Source organism: Talpa occidentalis, unplaced genomic scaffold (genome assembly GCF_014898055.3).
Source record: "Talpa occidentalis isolate TD23 unplaced genomic scaffold, MPIMG_talOcc4v2.1 talOcc4.17, whole genome shotgun sequence".
Classification (NCBI taxonomy): domain Eukaryota; kingdom Metazoa; phylum Chordata; class Mammalia; order Eulipotyphla; family Talpidae; genus Talpa; species Talpa occidentalis.
In genome coordinates this window covers 35,120,652-35,147,174 of record NW_023601754.1, presented here as the reverse complement: position 1 = coordinate 35,147,174, position 26,523 = coordinate 35,120,652, and the positions used below count along the sequence as shown (strand labels likewise).

General features: G+C 38.8%; 1 long non-coding RNA gene across 3 annotated transcripts in view; it reads left to right on the top strand.

Moving 5' to 3' along the window:
- The window catches only part of LOC119250407 (uncharacterized), a 760,618-nt gene that overhangs the window by 490,589 nt on the left and 243,506 nt on the right, over window positions 1-26,523 (top strand). For all 3 annotated transcript variants that reach the window (XR_008552486.1, XR_008552485.1, XR_005126287.2), the window contains one exon: window positions 12,160-12,284. This is a non-coding gene — a long non-coding RNA (uncharacterized LOC119250407). The remainder of the gene's footprint in view (window positions 1-12,159; window positions 12,285-26,523) is intronic.

Sequence of the window (26,523 nt, the reverse complement as noted above, 5' to 3'; positions counted from 1 at the left end):
AAAATTGGACCGAATCATCCTGTTCCTTAATGGCCTTGGGAGAAATATTTGAGGAGTAGAAATTATAGTACCCAGCCTCTCCGCTTCAGCCCCACCTACACATAAATGTACAGTTATGTCTAGAAAGCTAGGTGCACTTGGTTGTTTAATATGTTTTATATTCTGTGCTAACAAAGTTGATTCAGCATCTTTCTATTAAACAAAACCAAGATGATCTGATATGAGACATTTGTACATAAGGGCTCCTGGAAAAGACCCATGTGGAGAGTATTTTGAATGGGAGTGGGGGCTTGAAAGAGAATTTTTTGGTACATCCTGCTAAGTCTGGCTATATAACTGAAGAACAAATCATGAACAAAGAATGTCCATGATTTAAGCAGTGTTGTGTAAGGAAAGTGTTTTGTGCAATAAAAATACGTTTGCCTTGAAGCGTTTTTTTTTTTTTAATCTGTGAATTCTTTTTTTTCCCCCCAAAGATTTATTTATTTATTCATTTATTTATTCATACAAGCACTGGGTACAGGCAGAAGCGCGGGAGGGTGAGAGAATTCACCAGAGCCAGAGCAGGGAGCAGAGCAGGCAGAAGAACCGAAGTACACTGCTGAGGGGAGCAGCGGGCGGCAGGAGAGGTCTGCGTGCCATGTGGGACCCTCCTCCGGTGGCCGGGGAGCAGCCGGGGATCGAACAGGCGCTGCAGAGGCTGCGGGCAGCCTCGCAACCCAGCAATCAACCGCCGCGCCACCGGGGAGGCCCTGCCTTGAAGCGTTTTAAGAAAACTAAATCTGATTTACAAACAGGGCTGGATGTGGTGGGAGCTTGACCAACACAGTAATGGATTAGGGCAGTGGGATAACAATAAAAACTGTTCTTGGCATAAATATGACACCATATAAGTCACATTTCTTTGCCTGGCATATAATAAAGTTTCAATCCCTTCTAATAGCATTCATTGAGGGATTATGTGTAGTGTCCTTCCATTGCTGAAGAATCTGGAAAAGAAGAATGCACTGTCAATTATAATTATGCCTCTCCCTCTTGTCAAGTATTGATTAAACATCTGCTTGGTTGGTAGCAATATTCCTAGAGTGTGGATCATTTACTACCTGGTGATTTCAGTACTGAATGAGAAGAAATTTGGTGGCACAGAGATAGGTCATTATTATATAGTTTGAATGACTTAGAAAGGAAAAAAAGGTGTTGGTGGGTTCATCAGTGGGAGTTGAAGAGACTGAAAGGCTACGCCCTGTTTTGTAGCTATTGTGACTTTCACATCAAATGAGTACCTTCCCTCTCCCCACAAACTGAGTATTCTTACTACATATTCAAAACCTTAGGCAGGAAACAGAACATCACAGTAAGAGTTTTTTAACGGTGGATTTATTTTTATGATTATCCTTTTATGTGACTACTGCAAAAATAAAATGTACATGATGTATACTTGCCTTAACATTTCCTTTTAAAACAGAGTTTTATTTCCAACAACATGGATAGAGCTGGAAGGGATTATGCTCAGTGAAATAAGTCAGCAGGAAAAAGAAAAATTTCAGATGGTTTCACTTAGAGGAGGAATATAGGGAAACCAAATGAAGGGGAAAAAAGAGACAAAAATAGCGGACAAATTATAGATCTAAGACAGAAAGAAGGGGAGGAGGAGGGAGAGGGGTCAAAACAGGGGAAGGAAGAGCACAACAGACTGTGGTGAGGGGTCATGGTTGACATGGTGGTAGGAGATTTATGAGGATTACACCTGAGGGGAGAAATAAAATACTGCACAAAAACGAACAACAATGAAAGAAAAATAAATAAATAAAAGAGTTTTGTAAGTGAAAATTAACTCCGTTTAGAGAAAAAATAAATTGTGCAAGTTCCTTAAAGAAATCACAAAAAGTGGCCTCCCTGGTGGCTCAGCAGTTGAGCGCTGGGTTGTGAAGCTGCCCGCAGCCTCTGTAGCACCAGTTCATTACGCCACCCGGTGAGGGTCCCACATGGCATGCAGATCTCTCCTGCCGCCCACTGCTCCCCTCAGCAGTATATCCTCAGTCTGCCTGTTCTGTTCCCCCCTCTGGTTCTGGTGAATTCTCCCACCCTCCCACGCTTCTGACTGTACCCAGTGCTTGTACAAATAAATAAATCTTTAAAAAAAAAAAAGAAATCACAAAAAATAAGAGTAGTTATAGAAAAAGGAAGTTTGGGAAATATTAGCCACCAGATATGAAAATTAACCCTTAGAATAACTAGTAGGTATCTCAAAATTAATACAGTCAGAGCAGAATTTATTTCTCACCCTGTGCACCCTGCCTGCTAAGTTTTGTCCACTTTCCCTGTCCATGCATCTGCTCAAACTGAAGACCTAAAGTTGTTCTTGAGTCTTCTCTTACCCTCCCTCATCTCCACAACAAATGCTTCAGAAACTTACTAGGTCTGCCTCCAAAGCAGTCAGAAAGTGCCCACTCTCTGGAAACTCTCCAGCTCTCTGCTGTTGCCATCTTAGTCTAAATCCTAATCATCTCTGGTAACCTGTTTGCCTTGTCTTCTGCCAGCCTCAGTCACGCATGTCCTCAGAACACCAGTGATCGTTTTCCTCCACTGACTTCTCATTACCCTAAGAGTGAAATAGAAGCAGCTCCAGGTCCAGGAGGTGTGACCTGATCCTCCCCCTCCCTCACTCTCAGTGTGCATGTCTTTTGTCCATACCATCTTTTCCTTGCTCACCCTTTACATTAAGCCCTGCAAGCGTGACTCTGTCATGAGATGTTACAACTGTCTGTGATATCCAGAGTCTGGTGGGCTCAGCTGACTTCTCAGCTGCAAGGATCACAAGGTTGCAATAAGCCATCCAGGTTGTTGGCAGAATTCAGCCTCATGGCCTGTAGGACTGACTTTTTCTTGCTGACTGTCAGCCAAGGCTTGTTCTCAGCTTCTGGAGACCATTTGCTCCCATGGCTCAAATATAGGCTGGCAGGTCCTGTCTTTCTCACCTCCAGGTCTCTCTGCCTTATTGCTCTCCCTTTTCCTCTGCCACTGCATCTCTCTAACTCACCCTTGTCAGAGAAACTTCTCTGTCTTTAAAAGCTCAAGTGATTGATTGCACCTACTAGGGACATCTCCTTATTTTCAAGTCCACAACTAATTTTATCTGAAAAATCCCTTTTGACTTGGTAAGCAATATGTTCACAGGCACAAGAGCAGAGGTGGAAGCTCATGGGCCACACAATCCTGCCTACCGCAGGGGGTCTCCATTCAGGGCTAGAACATTCCCATGCTACAAATAAATCCTAGCTCCTAGCATTGGTAGGCAGGGATTCAGCCAGTGATTCATGGTCACAAGGTAGCTGCTGTAGCTTTAGCCATTATTTCCACCTTTTTTTTAAATTTAATTATTTTTTTAATTTTTGCATAAAACTGGAGTCCTAGTAGGTTAGAGGTGTGGGGAATGAGAGGGTTCACCAAAGAGAGACAGAGTGGAGAGCAGAACAGACAGATCCACTGAAATACACTGCTGAGGGGAGCAGTAGGCAAGACAGGAGAGGCCTGCTGTGCCATGTGGGTCAGCTCCCTGACAGGGGATGGAGCTTAGGCCACAGGGGTGATAGCACTAAGACTTAACCCCTAGGCTACCAGGTATGCCCCATTATGTCCAATTTTAAAGATAGGAAGGAATGTGGGTTGGAAAGATATAAAAAAAATAAAAAGACCCCTTTCTTGGAAGGAGTCTCCCCTATACCAGGAGATTTTCTCTTCTGTTTTTTAGCCCATATTGATACACGGGCTATATAGCATCTGAAGTCTCCAAAGTAGGTCAGTGCATTTCCCAGCTTCCTTAATAAAAGATTAGCAAGAGAAAGGGAATGGGAGATTATCTCTGTCTGCCATAAATATACCAAGGAAGAGAAAATAAAAAGGTTATAATTGTATCTGTTCAGAAAAAAAAAAAATACCAGCTAACCTTTCCATTCCCCTTGCTATGCAGAATTTATTTATTGATGGTATTCTGACTTGTGGTACTATGTGCTCTAATATTTTCATCGAATAAGAAGGAGAGCAATTTTTCCATGCTATTACAGATGAGACAAGTCCCTTGGAAACTAAGAAGGCATGGGATGATTGACACTCTGCCTGCATTCTTATTTTATTGAGATGTTAGCATGCCACTCATTGGGAAATAGACTGCTAAATGACATTCACATTTACCAGATGGACTGTCAAGGTATATTCAGTGTCGCCCTTCTCCAGAATATAACTTAACGCCTGATGCCATTTTGTCAGGAGTTTCAGATTTGATGTTCCAGAATAAGTTGGCTCACATCATACCAACTCCCTGTGTGTTCTCCTGCTTGGGATAAGCATGGTGCATCTCTAATTTCTCATCTGAAAATCTACACAATGCCAAGAAAAATCATCTTCAGTCTGCTCCATTTAACTGCATCTCTTCAACATTATTGGAATATTTTTTCTGCTATTATGTGTTTGACCTGCTGGAACACCGAGGATAGGGAAATCCAGTTAGATGTCATATATGAAGCCTTAACTCAAGGGATTTTATTTATAAACCTCAGCATTCTCAAATCCTTTCGAATTTGAAAAACATGAAGCCAATAATCACATCTCTCTGCAAAAGAAAAATAAGAGCCTTTGAAAACCCCAATTCTGAGATTTCCTTTTTAAACTGATCTGTATCTCAAAGATAGAAATTAACTTCAAATCTATTGCTAAGTAAAGAAACAGTAAGTTACAGTCTGTCTTTTACTTCATATTAAGTACTATTTTATTCCATTTCTTGCAATAATATCATGGAATAAAAATATGCTATTGCTGTCCTCATCTTTTAGATGAAGAATCTGAGGGGCTGCCTTAGCCATGCTACTGTAACAAAACACCACAGAGTGATGTTATAAGCAGCAGAAGTCTGTTTGATCACAGTTCTGGAAGCTAATAGTCAGGCCAGGGTATCAGTGGGGTAGCTATTATGGGACTGCATGCCCCCTTGGGTGGGAGAGGACCACCTTCTTACTGTGTGCTCGTGACCTTTCTTTGAAGGCCACTCATAAGAGAGCAAGTTCTCTGGGGTCTGTTCATAGAAGGACGCGGATCCCATCTAGAATGCCATCCTCTCATCTCCTGACTTAGCCTTCATTTCCTCCCAAAGCCCCCATCTTCAGTTACCATCATATTGGATGTTAGTGCTTCACTATATGAATTTGGGGTGAATACAGACAGGCAGTCTATCATAGGTACAGGGAGGCCAAGTATCTTGGTCATGGACACACAGCTATTAAGAAAAATAACCATTATGCAAACCTACAGAGGCAGAATCCAAAAGCCTTGTCCTTAATGTACAGGATGGCCTCTATGATACCCACAATCATGAGCCTTAGTAAATAGGGTAGGGGGAAATAGAAGCAATGGCTCAAAATCTTCGTGGAATTATCAGTATAAACTCAGAATTATTTTCTTTCAACGTGTACTATTTGTCAAAAAATATATATTGTCTACCATCTTTCAGCATATTTCAGCATTTTGACTACAATTTTTATAGTCAGAATTTCCAAACATAAAGCCCCCAGACGTAAAATATCCATAAATTTATAATTAGGATTATTTATTTTAGGGGCCGTTCTGGTGGCACAAGGGGTTAAGTCTCAGCATTATGAAGCTATCTACAGCCACTGCAGCATGAGTCCGAATCCTGGCCAGGGAGCTACCCACATGGCGCAGCAGACCTCTCCTATCTTAGCCGCTGCTCCCCTCAGCAGTGTATTTCAGTGGATCTGCCTGTTCTGCTCCCCACTCTGTCTCTGGTGAATCCTCTCACCCCACACCTCTGGACTGCACACCAGCTCTTATATGTATAAATAAATCTTTAAAGGTTGTTTTAAATAGTTTAAAATATTTTACCAAATTTAAAAAAAAATTATTTTTAAGTGCAGTAACATCGGGGTACCCCCATCAGGTATCACCACCATAGTGCATCCTCCACCAGTTCACCCGAACTTCACCATTGTGCCTTCCTTCCTCCCTTCCTCCCTGTTCTTTCTCCCCACCCCCCCTGCCTCCTTGGTGTCTCAGTTCTGTAGTCAGCCATCAAGGCTTAGCTTTCCAGTTTGTCTTTGTTAATAATTCTCTGAAGCCTTAAATCTTTGGTTTGAGTTATAGTCACATTAATTTGGTATGGAGGCACCAATGATTGAATCTTGCTTATATGCCCTGACTGGCTTTTGTTAAAATCAAAGAAATTCCTTGGAGGTAATTAAACCTGGTCAGTCTGTGTACTAATAAGCAATGCACTCCCAGCAGAGATACAATCAACATGATACAACTAAGAATGGTGGGGCAATGAAGGGCTTGTGTGCCAATTTAATGTTACTCTTCATTGTGTGTTAGATCTGAGTGGGATTTAATATACCATGCCATGATGAATTTCAACTATTTTGGAGTATGATGTATTATTTTTGTTTTCCATTTTATAGTTGGTGGTCTGTTTTACACATCAGATTTATTTTTTATTTTTTTATTATTTTTCCTGTATTTATTTATTTTTAAATTTTATTTTATATATTTTTACATCATTTTTCATTTTTGCACAGTGTATGCATTTTCATCTTGGTTATAGTCCCCATACAATTCCCACCCCCCTTGTTTTGATCCTGCTCCCTTCTCTCCCCTGACCCCAGTGTGTCTCTGGTTTATAGTTGCTTGTTGATTTTAATTTTTACTTTATTAGTCTTTTTCCTGGTCCCTTATTTAGGTTTTCTAAATTCCTGCTATGAATGAGACCATCCAGTATTTTTCTTTTTCTTTCTGGCTTATTTCGCTGAGCATGATCCCGTCCAGCACCATCCATGTTGCAGCAAATTGCATGAGTTTAACATCATATTAATTTTAAAAGGATGAATGTCTCTTCATCACACAGTGACCACTTTGGTGATCTAATCTAAATCTTCGTTTCTGGGACTAAATCTAAGGTGGACTCAAAACAAGCTGAACGATACAGCAGATCCTTGAATGATGTGTTTCATTCTGTGCCCCTCTGTTAAAAGAAGAATAAAATGTCTGTTCTGGCCAGGCCTGCTGTCTGTGTGGGGTTTGTATGTTCCATCCATGTCTACATGGGTTGTCTCTGGGTACCCCAGTTTCCTTCTCATTCCCCAAATGTGCATGTTCGGCTCATGGCCATGTTTAAGTTGGAGCAATCTGGTTGAGTACAGGGGTGTGTGAGTGACATCTGTGATGGAAAGGTAACTTGTCCTGGCCTGGTTCCCACCTGGCGCTCTGCACTGCTGGAGAGGCTGTGGTCACTTGAGGCTCTCAAATGGAATAAACAAGTTGAAAATGAATAAATACACGAGTAACTGAATGAATGCCAAAGATTGTTTCACATTCAAAGTGTTTGGGTGTCTCTCTTTAGAAGTTTGGAAATATGTTTGTGAGCAGAAATATGCCGAAAGAACTGAACTCTTGTCTCTATCATTCAGACAGTGGTCAAATTGGTTTCATTATACATCATTTTCCTTGAAGTCCACTTTCCATGAACCTAGCAACAATCTTAAATGAAGACTTACTGTAGTTTCCAACAGATTATTGATACATCAAAGGCAATACTGGAACCAGGGGTTAGATTGGGTTCTAAAGTCAGAAAGTTCTGATTTCCATTGCTATGGTCCACTTTACTAGTTTTGTGAACTTTGATTCAACGAGTCTGATGTTTAGGGCTAACAGAACACAGGTCAACTCAGCCCAGAAGTCTAGTGAGGTGTAGCCAGTCTAGTTACTACACATTCAATTTATTAAAGTTGTGTTTGTGTAAGCTAATTGTGGGACTTATCATATCTGTATGTCAATCTTCCTTTTAGAAGTTTGCAAATGAGTTCCAAAGAACTTAAGCATTTGGGACAGCAAAATGCATCCTATATCAAAGATAATTTTGGATTCTCAACAGGGCATATATGAAATAATATTTTTTAGTGTGTACAATGCCGTGGTTTTATATTTGTATACATTATGAACGATTATTGAGATCAAATTAACACATCTGTCACCTCATATAGTTACTATTTTACAATCTATATATACACACACATAATTTTTTGAATTGTCAATCATATTTTGACAAGGCTGGAAAAACAAGAGAACGTTTTGATGATCTTATTGTATTAGCCTGTTTGCCGCCCCCGGAAAAGCAGCACCTGAGATACTAAGTACAGATGATTTATTTTAGAAAGTGACAGGGGGTGTGTAGATAAGAGTGAAATGATGATGACAGTGAAACAGATGCAGAGGGAAGCACAACATGAAGTGGGTTCTTGAGTTATTCACTGGGGCTTCTGGCTGGGGTCTCATACGGGTCATGCAAAATGGGCCTCACCATTTGCACCTGTGAAGGCTGGCAAAGGGGGTGCTCATTCACTCACATTCTCCAAGTGTAAGATTTTCCCCAGGAGGGATGTGATGGTTAATTTTTTTGTTTTGACTTGAGTAGGTCCCAGGAGGCCCAGATATTTGGTCAACATATTCTGGGTATTTCTTTTGAGGGTGCTTATGGATGAAGTTAATATTTAAATGAGTAGAATGAACAAAGCAGATTACCTTCCCTAATGTCAAATGCAGGCCTGAGAGAACAAAAGGTTGATCCTCTTCCTGGTACCAAAGGTATCTCCTGCCTGTAGGGACATTGACTCTCTGGCCTAGAGCAGTCACTGGCCTTCCAGTGCCAATGGGGTCTCAACTTTGCAGAGTTGGATTTGCCAGCCTCCAGAATCATGTGAGCCAATTATTTTGAATAAATAAGTAAATATAAGTACAGGTATCTAGGTATATTTGCCAGGAGGCAATGTGTATTGTGACAACATATCCCGTTGTTTGCTTCTTTGGAGAAACAAGACCAACACAGGTGTCAGCTCCCTCTTCTGAGTGATCTGTCTCTTGTCTGAGTGCTTGGCAGATGTTTGCAAGCGATTTTTAGAAAAGACCTAGGGTAAAAATGGAAAGTTACCAGATGTGGAGCTCAGGTGAAAGTGCCATCAGGTTACACGTGTGGAAAACTTTTTGGTGCAGCAATAGTTGGATGAGAAGGTACATGGAGAAGATGTAATGTGGAGCACTAGAGGCAGTTGACACATATGCTTACAAAGAGAAGTTACATGTTGTCTGAGGTTAAGGTTAAGCAAATCATCTCCATTTTTTTGTCCTATACAAATGGAAAATAAATGAACTTCCTTGCTTGTTTCAGTATTGTTTTCTTCTCCAAAAATATGACTCCAATTCCATTAAGATTTTGAGTAAAAGTACCATTCTAGATGTCATAATTGTTTAAACACAAAAACACTAATGGCCAGAAAGGAAAAAAGAAAGAAAGAGGCAAACAGAATATGATGTGTCTTTGTCTTTAGTGACAGAATTTTTATGCAATGCATGATTTATTAAAGGAATTTCAGCTATTAAATCAGGGCAAGAGAGAATGAAAATTCATATCCTGTTTATAATGAGGCTTTGAAAATGATGCCAATTCATTAAACAGTCACTCAATGAATATTTATTAAGAACCTACTATATTACAGGAATTGTGCTATGTAGGATACATTAGTGAATTAATACTTCCTTTTCTTGTGGAGTTTATTATCTAGTATGGGGTACAAAGAACTTCTCATGAGAACAGTTTGTTGGGAGACAAGAGGCTTAAAGGAAGCTTTTCTGTAAGAATATATTATGACCTTTGCTCTTAAAAATGCAGGGCTTCAATAATACTCATTTATATACACAGTGCCAGAATCCAAAGACACACTCTTCCTTGCTTAGATGGTGTCAACAGCATTACAAACAATAAAAAACAAAAGGAAGGAACAAAGGCATGGAGGAAAAAAAAAAATCTCCATAGTCAATCAATTCTCATTAACAATTAGAATTTCTTTCTAAAAGTGAGAGTCTCTTTTATAATTATTTACACAAAATTAAGGGTTTAGTCATCTGCCTAGCAGTTCCTACTCTAGTGTTTTGCCATTAAGACAGCTTAGTCACTGTCTCTTCTGCTTTTATACTTTGCTGACTCCAACTAATTGCTTTTCTGTATAACTCTCATTGTGAGAGGATGATTGGGCTGCAAATCATCCTTTTGAGTAAGCCTATTATGCCAAGTTCCTTATAGGTTTCTATGCAATTTGTCAGGAGGCAATGTGAGTTGTGGCAATGGAAGGAATCATGTCTAAGGAAGGAGCCTTTCTTCCGAAGGGGAGGCAGTCATAAAACAATAGATCTCTACCTTGCAGAGACAAAATGTGTAAACACATTCTTTTATTCTACTAAAAAAAAAAAAAATAAGGCTCTATTCTATACCAGGCAGTGTTCTAAGAACTAGAAAAAACAATGATGTCTTTTCTTATTTCGGTTTTGTTTTTCCTTCTCCAAAAATCTAATTCTCGGTTCCATTGAGTCGGTAATAAAATATAGCCCATAACATCATGGAGCCTTCTTTCTGTCTAGCAGGAAAAATGGACATTGAAATAGAATCCAACAAATAAACATGCACCTGAGAAAACATTGGAAATTGCTGTGCTCCTCAGATCTGGTTATAATAAACTTCAACTCTGATTTCATAGCTGTGTGATTCCCTATATCACCCCCAAATTTCTGTCAATTCCCGGGATACACTGCCTATTCTTTCTTGTATTTGTACATCTATGTTCTCTTTTCTGACTTGCTTCTATACTGTGGAAAAAAAAAAACAAACCTAAGTATAAAAATCACTTGTTTTAGATTTATATAAAAAAAATTCTGATTGTACCCTCACCATTTTGATGCTGATTTTATTGATGATTTTAGGAATCATAAGATAGTTAAGTCTCAAAGGGCATGGGCTTTTTCAAAGTTGCTCAATCTATAATGACTTTGTGCCCCTATCCACTATCAACTTCTTCTCCAGTAAGAATATCCTAATTTTTATGCAGAAAGTAGTGTGTTTTTCCAATTTCTCTTTAAGATGATGGTGCTAGGCAATATCAGGGATCAAGAGTGCCCTATCTTGAGCTCTATTTCCTGATATTTATGACCTGTAATGTTTCTTGCCTTGGAGTGAGGCCTGGGGTTATTCACTCACTTGTAGTGACTAGAGTGTGGCAGAAATGATAAGCTATCACTTCTGAGATTAGGTTATAAAAATGTGTTGGGTTTTCTCCCACATCCTCCCTGGGATTTCTTGTGCTGTGGAATCCAGGGACCAGATTATAAGACAGCCCTGTCCTGAGGCCCATAGGAGTGATCTTTGGAGCGTATATTGTTAGTCCTGATAGCACCCCATGAGTAACCTTGGATGTAGGGCCTCCCTAACTTGATTTTTGAGAATACCATAACCCCAACCAACACTGTGATTGCAGCCTTAAAGAAAAAAAAAAAATCCTGAGCCAGATCCCACCAGCCATGCTACTCTAAGATTCCTAGCCTACAGAAATTGTGCAATAATAAATATCTGTTGTTTTGAGCTATTAATCCTTGGGGTAATTTGCAATACTGCAATAAGTAACTAAAACATCATTTAATTCAGTAGACTAAATGTTAGTGGAACGCATATGCAGAATAGACTTTAATTTTAAAACATGGAGGGTAGAAAGAAAAATTGGAGATGATTTCCACCCTCAAAGAGTAACGATTGAGTATTATAAATCAGGGTTTAGAGAAACAAAACGTAAAAAGAGAAAATTTAGTCAGGGGAATAGTCCACCATTTTTTTTTCCTCTGTGTCTCTTCAGACTATTTCATTTTGATCCCCATCAGTTTTATTAATGTGCTTAGTCCAAATAGTAAGTTTTATAGGAAAACCTAAGGGCATTGTCTCTATGTATTGTCAGGTAAGCAGGTATCTGGATCTCAGCACAGTTGTAGTAAATAACTGGGACTAGAGTATCTTAATTTTTCCTGCTGGAATCAAGCTTACATTTGACAATGTTGTTTTGTGCCAAACGTAAGAGGCTTAGCCAGCAGAAGAAAATCTCTTGAGACAGCGGTGTGTTACAAGTCTGAACTCAGCAGTACAAGGTGTACCTTGGTTTTCTTCCCTTTATTGTTTATTGTTCAATGTGTTAGATTTGAGATTAAACTGTTTCACCATGGAGCTCACAGATGTGGCCACAATCTTGCTAATAGACTGAACGCTACATTGTCATTTCTCTTTAGCCACTGAGACTCTGCATTCCAGTCTTCTGAGAGTTCTTGCATGCCTCAGAGCTGTTGGACTTCTGACCTCCAGCCCATAGAACGTACGACTCCATCTCTTCGGGGTTCTCTTCTCCATCTCTTAGGTAAAGAGTTTTCGTTATTTAATATTCAGATACCACTTTGCCCAGGATACCATTCATCAGTGAATCCAGGCAACTTCCACTGTCCTTTTCCCAGGGCATCATTAACATGCTATTCAGTTGTTTGCATAAACATTAAAACCATTGGTTCAAACCAGAGAACTTTCAGTCTTTACAGACTCTGTCCAATCCCACACATATTTTTTTTGTAAAAAAAAAAAACAAAAACAAAAACACACAGCAAAACTGATATTCAGTTAATTTTTCTCAAAATTAAAGTTTCTCAAAATCTTAAGAGCTTGGTTCACAAGTTCTCCAAGAGTGGCAATATTTCTTATTGTCTTTTAAATGGCTGCCATTCCAAGTTTGCAATACTTGCCTGCCTTTGCCTCTCTGTGACCCTTTGAAGACAAAAACAATTTTTTGTTCATTTTTCATGTCCTTAGCATTTGTCATTGCTCTTGACATACTGTATATGCTTTACAAAGAATTAGTGAATGAATGAGTGAGTGAATGAGTGCACCATTTAATTATTCGTCCCCAAACGCTTATGCTTTATGCTCTGCACCATCAGGGTGGTGTTTGCTCTCCAGCTTTGATCTCTTCACACTGTGTGCCAGCTTTGTTCTCTATGGGGAGTAATTCATCAAGATTCTGATGAATGAACAGATTCCTATAAACTGTAGAAACCCCACTCCATCCCCTCTTCAGTCTCCTGCACTAATCTCGCAGTCATAGTTCCTTCTTTCAAAATTCTACTTATTTTCACCTTATAAATTAGGTGTTCTGTGAAATATCTTTTTAAATAATTTTGTAACACTTTCCCCTCCAGTCAGACTTATTCCCCAACTCTTTCTTATATCAACATTGCCACCCACCCCCACAGCTAAAAATCTGTGTGTAAGTTTAGACTTCTCCAAAACTTAACTACTATAAGCCTGCTGTTGAATAATAGCCTGGTGTTCAAGGGTTCACCTCATCATCTCTCATCACCTATATCTATCTATCTGTCTGTCTATCTATCTATCTATCTATCTATCTATCTATCTATCTATCTATCTATCTGGACTGTTTGCCTCCCAGGCCCCCCACTCTGCCTCTCTCAATCAATTTAGATGAGTTCCCTTTAAAATGGATTTGGAGCCTAGGGATAAGAGGCTGAAACAGAATCACCTTAGACCTAATAGCACCCAAACTGATTATTTTGTGTCTGAGGAAAGAGTGCCATAAAATTTCACTTCCAGCAAGTCAAGCGTGCCAATATTTGTTATAAATTGTTCTCCTTTAGATTAAGTTTTTGTTACAAACTGTTCTCTTTTAGATTCTCCTAAAAGCTTCAGCATCCAGCCTCTTAATTAATATAAAAATCCACTGAAAATGTACTAGAACAATAGGAACAATATCAGCAGCCCCACTTATGAAAGCTAGACTCTCAAGAGTCATCTGGGGTTCCTCTTCCCTCACACCCCTCATTTAAACCTTCACTATAGGGTTTCATTGACTCCTCTCTTATGTCCTATAACCCATTCTTTATGAAGCAGTCAAAGTGAACTTTCAAAATTATAATACTGTTGTGTAAACACTGTGTAAGCTGCCGGGTGGCTTGCTGTCACATTTAGGGAGAGGTAGAGAAATGGGCAGAGATCAGATCACATAAAATCAAGTAAACCACCTTAAGGAGTTTGGATATTAGGCTCACTAATATGTTCCTTAGCTCACTCTCTTCCTCTCATATTTCTGTTTTAAGAATATTACAAATTTATTCTGGTTTTGACTCCAGTGCATTTTAATCCCTGTGTCTGAAGTCCTCTTTCCCTGGATGTCTGCTTAATTAACTTCTTATCATTTGATTCTCTAAGAAACCTTCCCTATCATCTTTGAAATTTGCCCACACCTTCATTTGAACTGACATTCAATTGTGCCAGTTTCAATTTACCATCTGTCTTACTTATATTTCTGTATTTTAAATTTATCTCATTTTGTACTTTCCTGGAGAGTATTATTTATAATAAGATGTTTAGATGATATCCCCATTCCTTTACTTCCCAACAAAACTCCCCATAGTAGGCATAAAGGTGGGTCCTCAGAGATGTCCACATTCTTATCCCAAGTATCTGTAAATATGTTAAATTACCTGGAAAAAGGGAATTAAAGTCACAGATGAAATTGAGATTACTAATCAGTTGATGTTGAGATGTGGAGATTATCCCGGGTTATCCAGGTGGCCTAGTGGAATCACAAAGTTAATATGAATGGAAGAAGGAAAGAGAAGAATTAGTGTCACAAAGATGTGATGTGGGAAGGATTTGGCTGGCTGTGGCCGGCCTTTAGATGTAAGGGGACTTTCAACCAAGAAATGCAGGAAGCCTCTGAAAACTAGAAAGAAGCAACTAGAACTTTTAGAAGGAACATAATCCTGTTGATGCCTTGATGTTATGCCAGTGGAAACCTGTTTTAGACCTTTGTCCTCAGGAATTACAACGTAATATATTTGTACTATTTTAAGCTATTCAATTTTTGATAATTTTGTACACTCCCAATAGGAATCTTATTAGCTCCTGACACACTGACCGTATTTCTCTTGTTCAGCCTGGTATCTCCAGACTTAGAACTTCTGATTTATAAACTGTAAAAATTTGGCATCCAAACCTTAGGTTTTATTTATTTATTTATTTATTTATTTATTTATTTATTTGCAAATTAAATGTGTTAATACACATGATTACATGACACAAAATACTCAGAGATTAGTTCTAACTTCCACGTATCTGTAACACTTAAATATATGACAGTGCGTTCATTCCATTCCCTTGACTAATGAAAGAGTCTGAGGAGAAAAAAAGTATTTTACTTTGTTAACAAATTGAGGAGGACAGCAGACTTGTGTCTGAAAGACCACAGTCCTGCTCTTTGGTAGAGTGCAGGAGTGTTCATCTAGAATTAAAAGGGAGCAGAAGCCGGGAGTGGGCGAGGGTCAGCATGTCCATTGTTGTAATGCAAGTGTCTGGAGGTTTTGGGTGATGCCAGTTTGTTTTTGCTATCATCTGGTGGTAACAATTCTGATGTTATCTTCCTAGGGATGCTCTTTTGCCCTCTGAATGTAAGAAAACAGAGTTTGTTAAGCCTGGAGGGTAAATAAAGTAAGGAAATGGGAGAGCTTATCTGGTGGGGCAGAGAGAGACATGTACCTTGTTGCTACACCAATTAGAACACAGAAAACATCAATATATATTCAAAAGTAGAAACAACCATTACTCATCTTTATTTGATTAAAATGAGCCATTACTTAACATTTACATCAGTAGGTTGGGATATTTTTCTTTAAATATAAAGTGTAATACTTTGTAACAAAATTTGGTGTAAAGAATCAATAAAAGTTAAGTAATATTCTGTTAAGAAAATGAATCTTTTTAAAAGCCATGACTTCAAAATATTTTATTTTCTTGGATGAATGAAATGATCAAATGAAATAACTAAATAATGGGCCTCCCCGGTGGCGCAGCGGTTGAGCGCTGGGTTGCGAAGATGCCTGCAGCCTCTGCAGCGCCGGTTCGATCCCCGGCTGCTCCCCGGCCACCCGAGGAGGGTCCCACATGGCGCGCAGACCTCTCCTGCCGCCCGCTGCTCCCCTCAGCAGTGTACTTCGGTCCTTCTGCCTGTTCTGCCCCCAGCTATGGCTCTGGTGAATTCTCTCACCCTCCCGTGCTTCTGACTGTGCCCAGTGCTTGTATAAATAAATGAAAATAAATCTTAAAAAAAAGAAATAACTAAATAATCATCTAAAACTTAAAAAAAAAGATTTTGAGGGGAAAAACTTAAATGGCAAGTACAAAAGTAAGTACATGAAATACATAGAATGAAAAAAAATCTGAGAATTAATTCTGTGGAAAAACAGCTATATCTCTGAACATTGTAATTTTGAAAGTTAAAGGAATTAAAAAGTAATAAAGCAAAGAGAATCAAAAACTGAAAAACTGAATTAGGATTTAAAATTAAAAAAAACTATTTTATTCATAAATATGAGCGTAATTATTGCAGTACTTTTTATCGTGTTGACTCTGAGTTAATATATTTTATTGTTCGAACATACAGAAAAAGAAAAACAAAATTACCAGGACAAGTCCTTGGTAGAAATCTCTCCTTCAAAGGTATGCATATAAGCACCTTTATACTCTGAAAACTACCGGTGACCTACAACTTACAATTGAAAATATCTTCCCAATTTAAAAGCCAAAGAAATTTTCATTAATAGCCTTCGTGACTTCAAATAGAAGACAAAGTTCTAGCTCAGAAAATTCTGGAACTACGGGCACCGTAAGAAGACTTTTAAAAGTCTTAAGCACATTTTCTATGACACAATGACAAATTTCAAGAGCATGTAAATAATTAGAGTTGTCCCTTAATGTATGATCTATATTATATACACTGAGAAAATAATGACAAGACTACAAGTCAACACAAATAAGACAAAAAGAAAGATCTAAGTCCTTGGCAAAGTGATTGTTCTTTTCTAACAAGAAATGAATGGGTAACTGGTTCCCTCCTTGGCTCATCTGTCTAAACAGCTGTAGAGTTTATGTTTTTATGTAATATTTTGAATGCTAGTAACTTTGAAACCCCACTGAATAGATTAACATACCCATTGTCTCTGTAAATTATCACATCTTATTGTGTGGAGGAGGGTGATGCCACAACCATTTGATTTCAAATTGCTTGATGTGGGCACTTATCTCTGCAGAGAAGCCTGAATGCTCCATGTTTAATTGAATTATATGGCCAACCTAACCATTGGAATATAGAGGGAAAATTCCCCGTATCTGCTATTTGATGATATATCCTATAAAGTTGCTACAATAACTTGCAATTAATTTAACGCCATGTATTTAGCACAATTGATGACTGCCAAAAGCTTTGTGTTCTGCTAAATATCAACTTGTTAAACATTGGATTTCCTCATGAAAACATCAGTCCCATTTTATTTCTATTTAAAAATAGAAATGATTTTTTTCTTTCTGTGCGTGTGTGTGTGTGTGCGTGTGTGCATGGTTCACTATGGTTAATTTATAGATGCAGTCTATTTCTTCTGTTGAATTAATTAAATGAGGAAAGAGGTGGTCCTGTTGCCATGGAGAGCTACCTAAACAAACCAAAATATAAGCCTGTACATGCCTCAAGGTGATAAAATCAAAACCCTAACAACAGCCAGTTGTCAACAGTTTAGTCTTTAAGTTATTCCAGTCCAGTAATTTCCTTTCTTTGCTTCCACACTTTGTCTATATAATTCTTGTCCCTAGCTCCTGCTAGTGGAATACTCCAACCACCTCCCGCTCACTCTATCCAATTCAAATCTTTAATTTTTGCTTAAATAAACTCTTAAAATGTTTAATGTGCTTCAGTTTAACTTTTAACACTCTATAATCCATGACTCTTGATGAGGTGCTACTCTGAGGCAGCCACTCAAGCAAGTTCCATTTCAATTCTTGGAGAAGTATATCTGAAAATAATAGGTAGTTGTGGCATTTTTCTTTATTTGGTGAGGAATTCTATAGTTCACTGCTGTTAATAAAGTTTCAAGTAACTAGTAACACTGGTTACTAGTGTTACTAGTAACACTATTTAAAATATTTGATTATTTAAACAACATTGAGCCACTAGATCTGTCTCTGTGTGTGTAGATATTGAATACCTACAGTGTGAGTGAGTAGTTTTAACCAGTGTTTTAAAAAACAGGCCCAAAATGGAGTCATCTATGCCTGCTTTCTTCCCAACCCTCAAGAATTACTACCCAACCTTATAGCAGTTACAGAGAGCCTCCTCAAAAGCAATGAGTGCAGGGTAAGACCCTCAACTTTCCCCGTAGGTAAAGTGTTCTTGACTGAAATACCCTTTCTTTTCTTTCACTAATAACTTCCCACCTTAATTTGAGTGTAAAACCTTTCCATTTTATACATTTCTCAGAGCTCCCTCCAAGTAGCTAGTTGGGATACTGCCTGATTCATGAATCTTTGAATTAAGCCAATTAGATCTACAAATTTACAAGGATGAATTTTGCTTTTTAACATATTTGTAAAAATCTATGGGAAGGTAGGAAAATGTGAACTTCATTCATTATTCTTTTGGTTCTAATTAAGTGTAGAGAACAGTTAAAGTGAAGAGAGGTGTTATTTTTGAAAGCTGACCCTAAATGTGAACTTCTGCTCCTAGAATAGTGATTTAACCCAATCTTCTTGATGGGTACTTCAATATAAACATTGTAAATCACTTTATATCTGCCTTCTTAAAAATTATTGGAGCTCATTGGATCATCGTCTTGAGCACTGACTTATAAAAGATATGGCCTATTTTATTTTTCTCTTGATTTTTTTCCTCTCGTATTTATGCTCATATGTGTACTTTGATGAGAATCACAGAGTTTACAATGACATTTAAAGTCAGAAAGACATTCTTGTTATACAAACTGTGTAACAATGAACAAGCCAAAAATCTTCAACAAGTCTTCTATATCATTTTTTTATGGACAGGAATATATCTACCTTAAGGGAGCGTAATGGGGACTAAATGACCAAATACTCAAAAACGCATGAAAAAAGAGATTTTACCATTACTAAAAGAGGACCACAGTCTCTGGTTTAAATTCTTGGTGTTAAATATTTCAGAATTCAGAATCCTTTACAGATTTTAGAAACACAATAATGAGCACATACACGATATTATATTGCAGTGACATTAATAATTCAATTTTTTGAATATTAAGACAGATTTTAAAAATACTACAATTGACTTACATATTTTCAGGTCAGATCCTGCCAAAAAATGAGTGTAGGTCAGGTCAACCTTCGCATTCACAAGTTACAAAATGTATTATTAAAAGATTCGGATTTTACCATACATATTATAGGAGATAGTATGTTTTAAGTGCCTAGCAAACATCTGTGTATGCATTGGGTGCATGTTAAATGCTCATCCTTTCTTGAGTGTTGCTGTCATCTTCCAGCTAACATGTAATCCACTTCTATTGATAGAATTCCCCAGGATGTGGTTTCCCTGATGTCCCCTATGGAAAAGCATGTGTTAGAGCAAAGGTTGGACTTCCAAACAGCTTTGAACCTGCAAGAATTTTTGCCACCTTCCAAACATTCTTGTCTTTCTCTTATTTCCCTTGTCTATGAATGTGCTACTTCCTGATGTGTTATTTAAAGCTGGTGATATTAGCTTCCTCCTCTGGCAATTGTGTCAATAGATGGAGTCTAATTCACTACAAATATCCCCTAAAAGATTTTCTAAATGCTGCCATCAGTTTTATGCCTTTTCTGAGTCAATAATGATTGCAGAATCAGAGGAAGGTGGATTTAGTGTAAATGACACACAGCTAAACACATCAATATGTATGCTTATAAATGTGTGACTGTTATAACATATATCACATATATGGACACATGGGCACACACAGAACACATGCACACACACACACATTTTCCCCTCTGGGTATAGACCTAAAACAAGACTGAGATGTGTCTTCCTGACCTATATTCACTGGAAAGCCATGAAAGTCTGAATGATTACCCTGAGATTCGCCTGTGAAAGAGGCAGGAGAGCAGCTACCTCCCATGTCTTTAGAATCTCCTTCCTTGAAGGGCAACTCATAAAAAAAACACTCCGTGGATATTTAAAACAGTTTAGGCATCATAATAGGCTCTATTCTGGGTCACTTTGTACACCCAAATTGTTTTTTGGAGACTATTAACAATGTCATGCTGAGCAATTTAATAAACACAATCAGTGGTAAAGCCTGTTACTTTTGCTTTACTGGTTTGAAAAATAATCTTCATATATATCTACTCATGGTTATAAGCCTGCTTACTTAACTAGGGAATCTTCAAGAATAACTTCTGCATGTACGATCGGGATCTTTTATTCCTGGGTGACAGAGCCTATTTTGCAGTTTCTATTCACACCCAAATTGTTCTTGAGGAACAATTCAGGCATCATTTTTGTGGGCCTCCCACACTCAGAATAGGTTAATAGCCAATGTCACCTTCACTGGACTATTCTTTGGATAGAGACCATTAAGGGAAATAGCTATTTCAGTGAGTGGCATATTAAAGTTCTAGCCCAGAGCTCTGTCTGCCCCTGGTTCCAATATGTGCGATCCTGGCTCAGTGCAGAAACTGCATTCCTACCTTCTCAAGAATATAAATACGTGGGAGAGCTGATGCGTGAGAAAGTGGGGGAAGCCAGGAATGATCCAAAGAAGCAGGAAGGGAAAGCTCATTTCTCACCCAAACTCCCTCTTCTCCAAGAACCTGTCCGCAGACACACGTTTCCTGAAATCCGCTCCTACAGCATCCAGCCCTTGATGCTCTTCTTTCAATCTCCAGCCACTCTTATTCATGAGGTGATCAGTTCATGCCTGGAATATTGCCTGTGGCCCCTCTGGTTATTAATTCTCAGTATCTGTACACTTAAATTTTGTTTTGGAGTGAAGTGTTAGGAAAGTTTTGTTTCTTTCCATGGAGTCGATATGTTTATTGCCTCTGGAAAATAAGAATTATAAAACTAGCCCTTTTCCCTTTTAATTTTGGCTGGCTTGGAGCTCAGAGACAAATACTCAGAATTCTAATGAAAAATCTAAAGACTTACTCTAAGAGCATTTGGGGGTGGGCAGGGTAGGGATGTGTGTTTAACAATCACTCAGCCCAGGTCTAGAGCTCACATTATAACATATACCTTTCCTGGCCCTAATATCTTCTTATTTATTTATTTATTTTAAAGATCTATTTTTATTTATACAAGAGCTGAGGTACAGTCCAGATGAGCAGGAGGGTGAGAGGATTCACCAGAGACAGAGCAAGGAACAGAACAGGCAGACTGACGAAATACACTGCTGAGGGGAGCAGCGGGCAAGACAGGAGAGGTCTGCTGGCCATGTGGGTTGCTCCAAGGCCGGCGGGGATCGAACCGGCGTTGCAGAGGCTGCGGATAGCTTCACAGTGCTGCGCTCAACTGCATGCGCCACCAGGGAGGCCCTAATATCTTCTTTAACTCATTTGCCTTGTCCCCATTTTGAACAGAACTGGATTAATTGTGATTCTTTGTTCATACTGTACTTACATTTTCTTTTTCTTTTTTCTTGCATATGATCCTGTAATAAAATTAATCCTTTGTGGAATGAGATAAGGTATAAATAAATTACGAGCACCTAAGTAAGCAATACCTTTGCAGCAAGAAGAGAAATGAATATAGAAGCAGGAGAAGGCGGACAGACATCTAAATTACTCTCTATGACAGTCTACACTGGGATGGGGCAGAGTTTTCCAGGAATACAAACAAGATGTGAGGAGATGGGAAAGAGAGAAAAAAATAATTATCAGGAATAAATTCTCTGATAATATGGAAAATGCCCATAGGTTTGTAGGAGCAGTGAAATCTTAGCCTCAATGCAAGGGATTTCTGTGTTAAAGAAGACCTCTCTCTCGCTCTCTCTCTTTCTCTCTCTCTCTCTCTCTCACACACACACATACATACACACACGCGTGTGCGCACACACACACATAAATTCTATCTGCTACATAATAGTAGCTGGTAAATCCTACCTGCTATATAATGGCCTGGAATTAATAGCACATGGAGGAAAAGATGGTTTCCTCAATGTGATCTGACTGGCTATTAGAGTAGGATGGCGGGACAAAGAAAGCAAATTAGGTTTGTTAAAAAATGGTAAAGCAGGGGGGAATGGGGACATGTACAGAAATAGTTAAGTCTCCCAGTACATGGGATAAAGCTTGAGTCACCTTCCTTTTCCCCTTTCTCAAGTTTTTCCTTCTTCTTTGCCCTCCCCATTCCTTTCTTCTTCGACAGTGCTTGACTGTCTTCTGGATGTCAGAGATTGTTGAGCACAGATACTTAAGAGTAAAGAAGAAATGCATTGCTCTGACATGCTGAAATACACATTTTAGTAAATAATCTGTAAGAAGAAATGAATTGAAAATAAATGAGTTGAATTTATGATTAGTGCTGTAGTAAAATAATTGAGGTAGACAGAGGGAGTCTGTAAGATGGGTAAGGTGAAGTAGAAGTTATTTTTGTTAGGGAACATATTTCTTAAGCCATGTGAATGATGACTGACTGAATGAAAGAAAGGCTTCCTCAAAAACTGGAGGAATTATGGGTCTCCCTGCTGGCTCAAGGGGCTAAGCACAGTGCTGTGAAGCTATCTGCAGCCTCTGCAACATGAGTTTGATGCCCCTCCAGCCAGGGAGCTACCCGCATGGCGCAGCAGAACTCTCCTGTCTCGTCTGCTACTCCCCTCAGCAGTGTATTTCATTCAATCCTACTGTTCTGTTCCCAACTCTGTCTCTGGTGAATCCTCTCACACACACACCCTCTACCCCGCATCTCTGGCCTGTACCCCAGTTCTGGTATTCATAAATATTTTTTTCAATAAATATTTAAAAAAAGAAATTTTATTATTTTTTTTTATTTATTTTATTTATTTATTTGTACAAGCACTGGGTACAGTCAGAAGCGCGGGAGGGTGAGAGAATTCACCAGAGCCAGAGCAGGGAGCAGAGCAGGCAGAAGGACCAAGTACACTGCTGAGGGGAGCAGCGGGCGGCAGGAGAGGTCTGTGCGCCATGTGGGACCCTCCTCTGGTGGCCGGGGAGCAGCCGGGGATCGAACTGGCGCCGCAGAGGCTGCGGTCAGCCTCGCAACCCAGCGCTCAACCGCTGCGCCACCGGGGAGGCCCTAAAAAAAGAAATTTTAAATTAAAAAAAAAAAAACTGGAGGAATTTGGGGTACCACATCTCATTTCCATATTTCTTCTCATTAGGTAGTGCTAAAATTGGCTACAGGATGGGAAACAAAGGTGTTGCTGGTTATGTATTTTCTGCTTGAATCTTGCTTATATTCTTACTTAACTCTCCAAAATCAACACCTATTGAAATTTTCACAAAAAATTTTAAAATTCTTCAAAGCAGCCATGGTCCATGTTTCAAATAAATTTCTACTGCTCACCTTATGCCACACTAAGAAGAGATTTGCAGATATCTGATGGCCATGTTATGGATTGAGTTTATGGGTTTTAGGTCTCATGACTATCGTTTTCCTTTAGTCATGCATTGATTGATTCAGTGTATGAATCTTGAGTGTCTTTGTTCAAATTTATTTCTAGGAAATATTTTAATTTTTCCAAATTAGGGGTCTGAACCTATTTAAAACTGGGAAACCGAACATTAGCTCTACCCTGAGTAAGGTAAGTTTTGAGGCTAGTTTGTGATTGTTTTGGTGAATCAGGCTCAGCAGGGCCCTGTCCCTCCCGGATGCTCCCTGACAGCATACTCAGCTCTCTCATTTCCAGGCACAGGGAGAAAAAGACCAGGAGCCAGACCTTGATCGTTTACAATGTGTGTTTTTTTTTTAAGATTTATTTATTTATGCATACAAGAACTGGGGTATAGGCCAGAGGTGTGGGGTGGGGGGCGGTGAGAGGATTCACCAGAGACAGAGTGGGGAGCAGAACAGGCAGACTGACTGAAATACACTGCTTAGGGGAGCAGTAGGCAACACAGATCTCCTGCACCATGTGGGTGAGCTCCCTGGCTAGGGATTGAACTCGTGCTGCAGTGGCTGAGGATTGCTTCATAATGCTGATGCTTAACCCCTTGAGCCAACGGGGAGGTCCCAGGACTGCGTTTTTTAAAAAAATGACGTAATAATTATAGTAATATCTTTCATTTTCCCCACTATTCAGGCATTTTGCATAAACTTATTTCATTCTAAAACCTTTATAATAGGATTGTTGGTGCTCTGTATATGATAGGAGGAAACTGAGGTTTAGAAAACTAAGTAAAGAACTTCACAACTAGCTGTGTCAATTCAAAGGAGGCTGTGTCAATTCAAAGGAGGTCAAAAACAGGGAAACTGGATTACATAGACTTTTTATAAATCCCAAAATGTATTCCTCCATCTACTAGGCTACAATATTGTTCTCTAGTCAAAGAAAATAATAGACTAATATAAACAACTAAGACTCTCACAGGGCCTTCTGCTTGGTAGGTCCTCAGAAAATACTGAGTAGTATGAGGGGCATGCCATACTAATCTTATGGGAAACAGGATGTTGGCTGTATGTAAAAAGTAGCTCCTACCATGTGTTGGGGCAATTTAGCATAGCACTGACTCCTTGAGGCACCTGCTTGAAAATAGTTGTTATTATCATACTTTGCAGCTTAAGAAATAGAACTGAGGGCCTCCCTGGTGGCACAGGGGTTAAAGTCTAAGCACTATCAAGCTATTGCCAGCTACTGTGGTGTGAGTTCTATCCCTGCAGGGAGCTGACCCACATGGCGCAGCAGACCTCTCCTGTTCCCCTCAGCAGTGTATTTCAATAGGTCCTCCTATTGTGCTCCCCTACTCTGTTTCTGGTGAATCCTCTCAGCCCCCACACCACTGGCCTACACCCTAGTTCTTATGCATAAATAAATAAAAAGATCTTTAAAAAGATCTTTAAAAATAAATAAGGCTGAGCTAAATTAAGTGATTCGATACTTACTGAGTAAGTCATCTTGCACAGAGCCTGGGTCTCTCCATCTTTCCAATGGAGGAAAATATAAAACTCCTTTTAAAGTTATTATTATCCAATGACAACATTAGAGTTAACTCATGTGAAATGGCTGTTTGAATAACATGTGAATAGAAGGTGCTCACTACTCATCACATTTTTTACTATTTATTATTATCATCACAGTTGCCCAAAACCATTGCTCTTTTCTCTTCATCATATCAAGGGCTCCTGGCAACGATGTCCTTGCTTGTCTCCAACAGTAAATCATCACCCACCACCAATAAAACCTCCTTAAAGTTCAGGAAACCTGCTACCACAGGTGAAGAGTATCAGAGGGCAAATGAGAGAAGTGTCACTTAGTAGTTTAGGAAATCGTGAAGGCCATAGAAGTGTCCCTCTCAGATCTCCAGCTGTAGACAGTGTACTTGACCAATAGCCTCAGCTGCTGCCCTCAGAGAGTCTCACAGCTCTTGCATAGAGAAACTATACTCTCAACAGCTCTCAGCCAATTGCTGAGCCTGGCCAAGATTCTAGGTGAGCTGGTTGCTGGGAGACAGGAGACCTCTCTGACTGGCAGCCTTAGTTCCAAGACTCATCATTGAATTTAATGGAACATTCTTAGCACAGTACTGCAGTCTAAGACTTTTCTAGCCATTCTCTACTTCCTGTTTTATTCCACAGAAGTTAAACTTGTGTTAAGGTCGATGGCACACACTCAGGCTCCCCCTTCCTTATTTTTCTCTTACTTTTCCCTAATTACTACCTTGCAATCTGAACCTCTGATGACGTCTGCATCCAATAAAAGCAAAACGAAAGCCCTCCACCCCCCCCCAAAAAAAAAGAAAAAAAAGAAAAAGAATCCCAGGCTATTTAGAGATTTTCCAATATCTGATCTCTGTCTCCAGTTAACATTATCTTTGAATAATTCACTTCTTCTTAGGTCTCTACTTTTTCATCAAAAAAGACAAGGTTGTGGTAGATGACTCTTTTAATTACTTTTATGCTTCTAGAATTCTCAGATGCTGTCTGTAATATGGATTAACACATTGTGCCTTACATTTTAGTGCTGGATCATAGTGACACTAAATGGTTATTCCATGTGTAAATTATCCTTTCAACTAAAAACAAATATTGTTTTATCAAAGAGTAAATATTGCTTTGATTTTTGACTCATGTATCCCAACATATTGCAACATAACAGCTACAACAAAAATGTGTATTTGAAGATTTGCCATCATTAACACTTCTGATCCAGAATTACTTATATAATTTTAGGGTAAAGCATGAAATGTCTTTCTAATTGGTTTTCCCCCCCAAATTAAAAAGTACTCTAATTAAATGATATTTATATCTATTATCACCATCAAAAGCTGACTTAAAATTCAGCTTCTCTCTTATGTTTGTTTTGAGTTAGTGGCAATAATAGCAGTTTTAAATCCAATCATGATAAAAAACACAATCTTACTCCTAGAAAGATTGCTTCTTCCTAAGTCAATACTTCATTCTTTAAAGACACAATAGTTTTATTATTCGCCTAAATGACAAATAGATCAAATGTAGGATTTTTAATACAGAAGAGAAAGGTTATGGCATTTGTGCTACAACTATAAGAAACAACAGTTATTGTTTGTTCTTAATTAAGAGGCAAACACTGATAATCCATCTTTATCAATGGAAT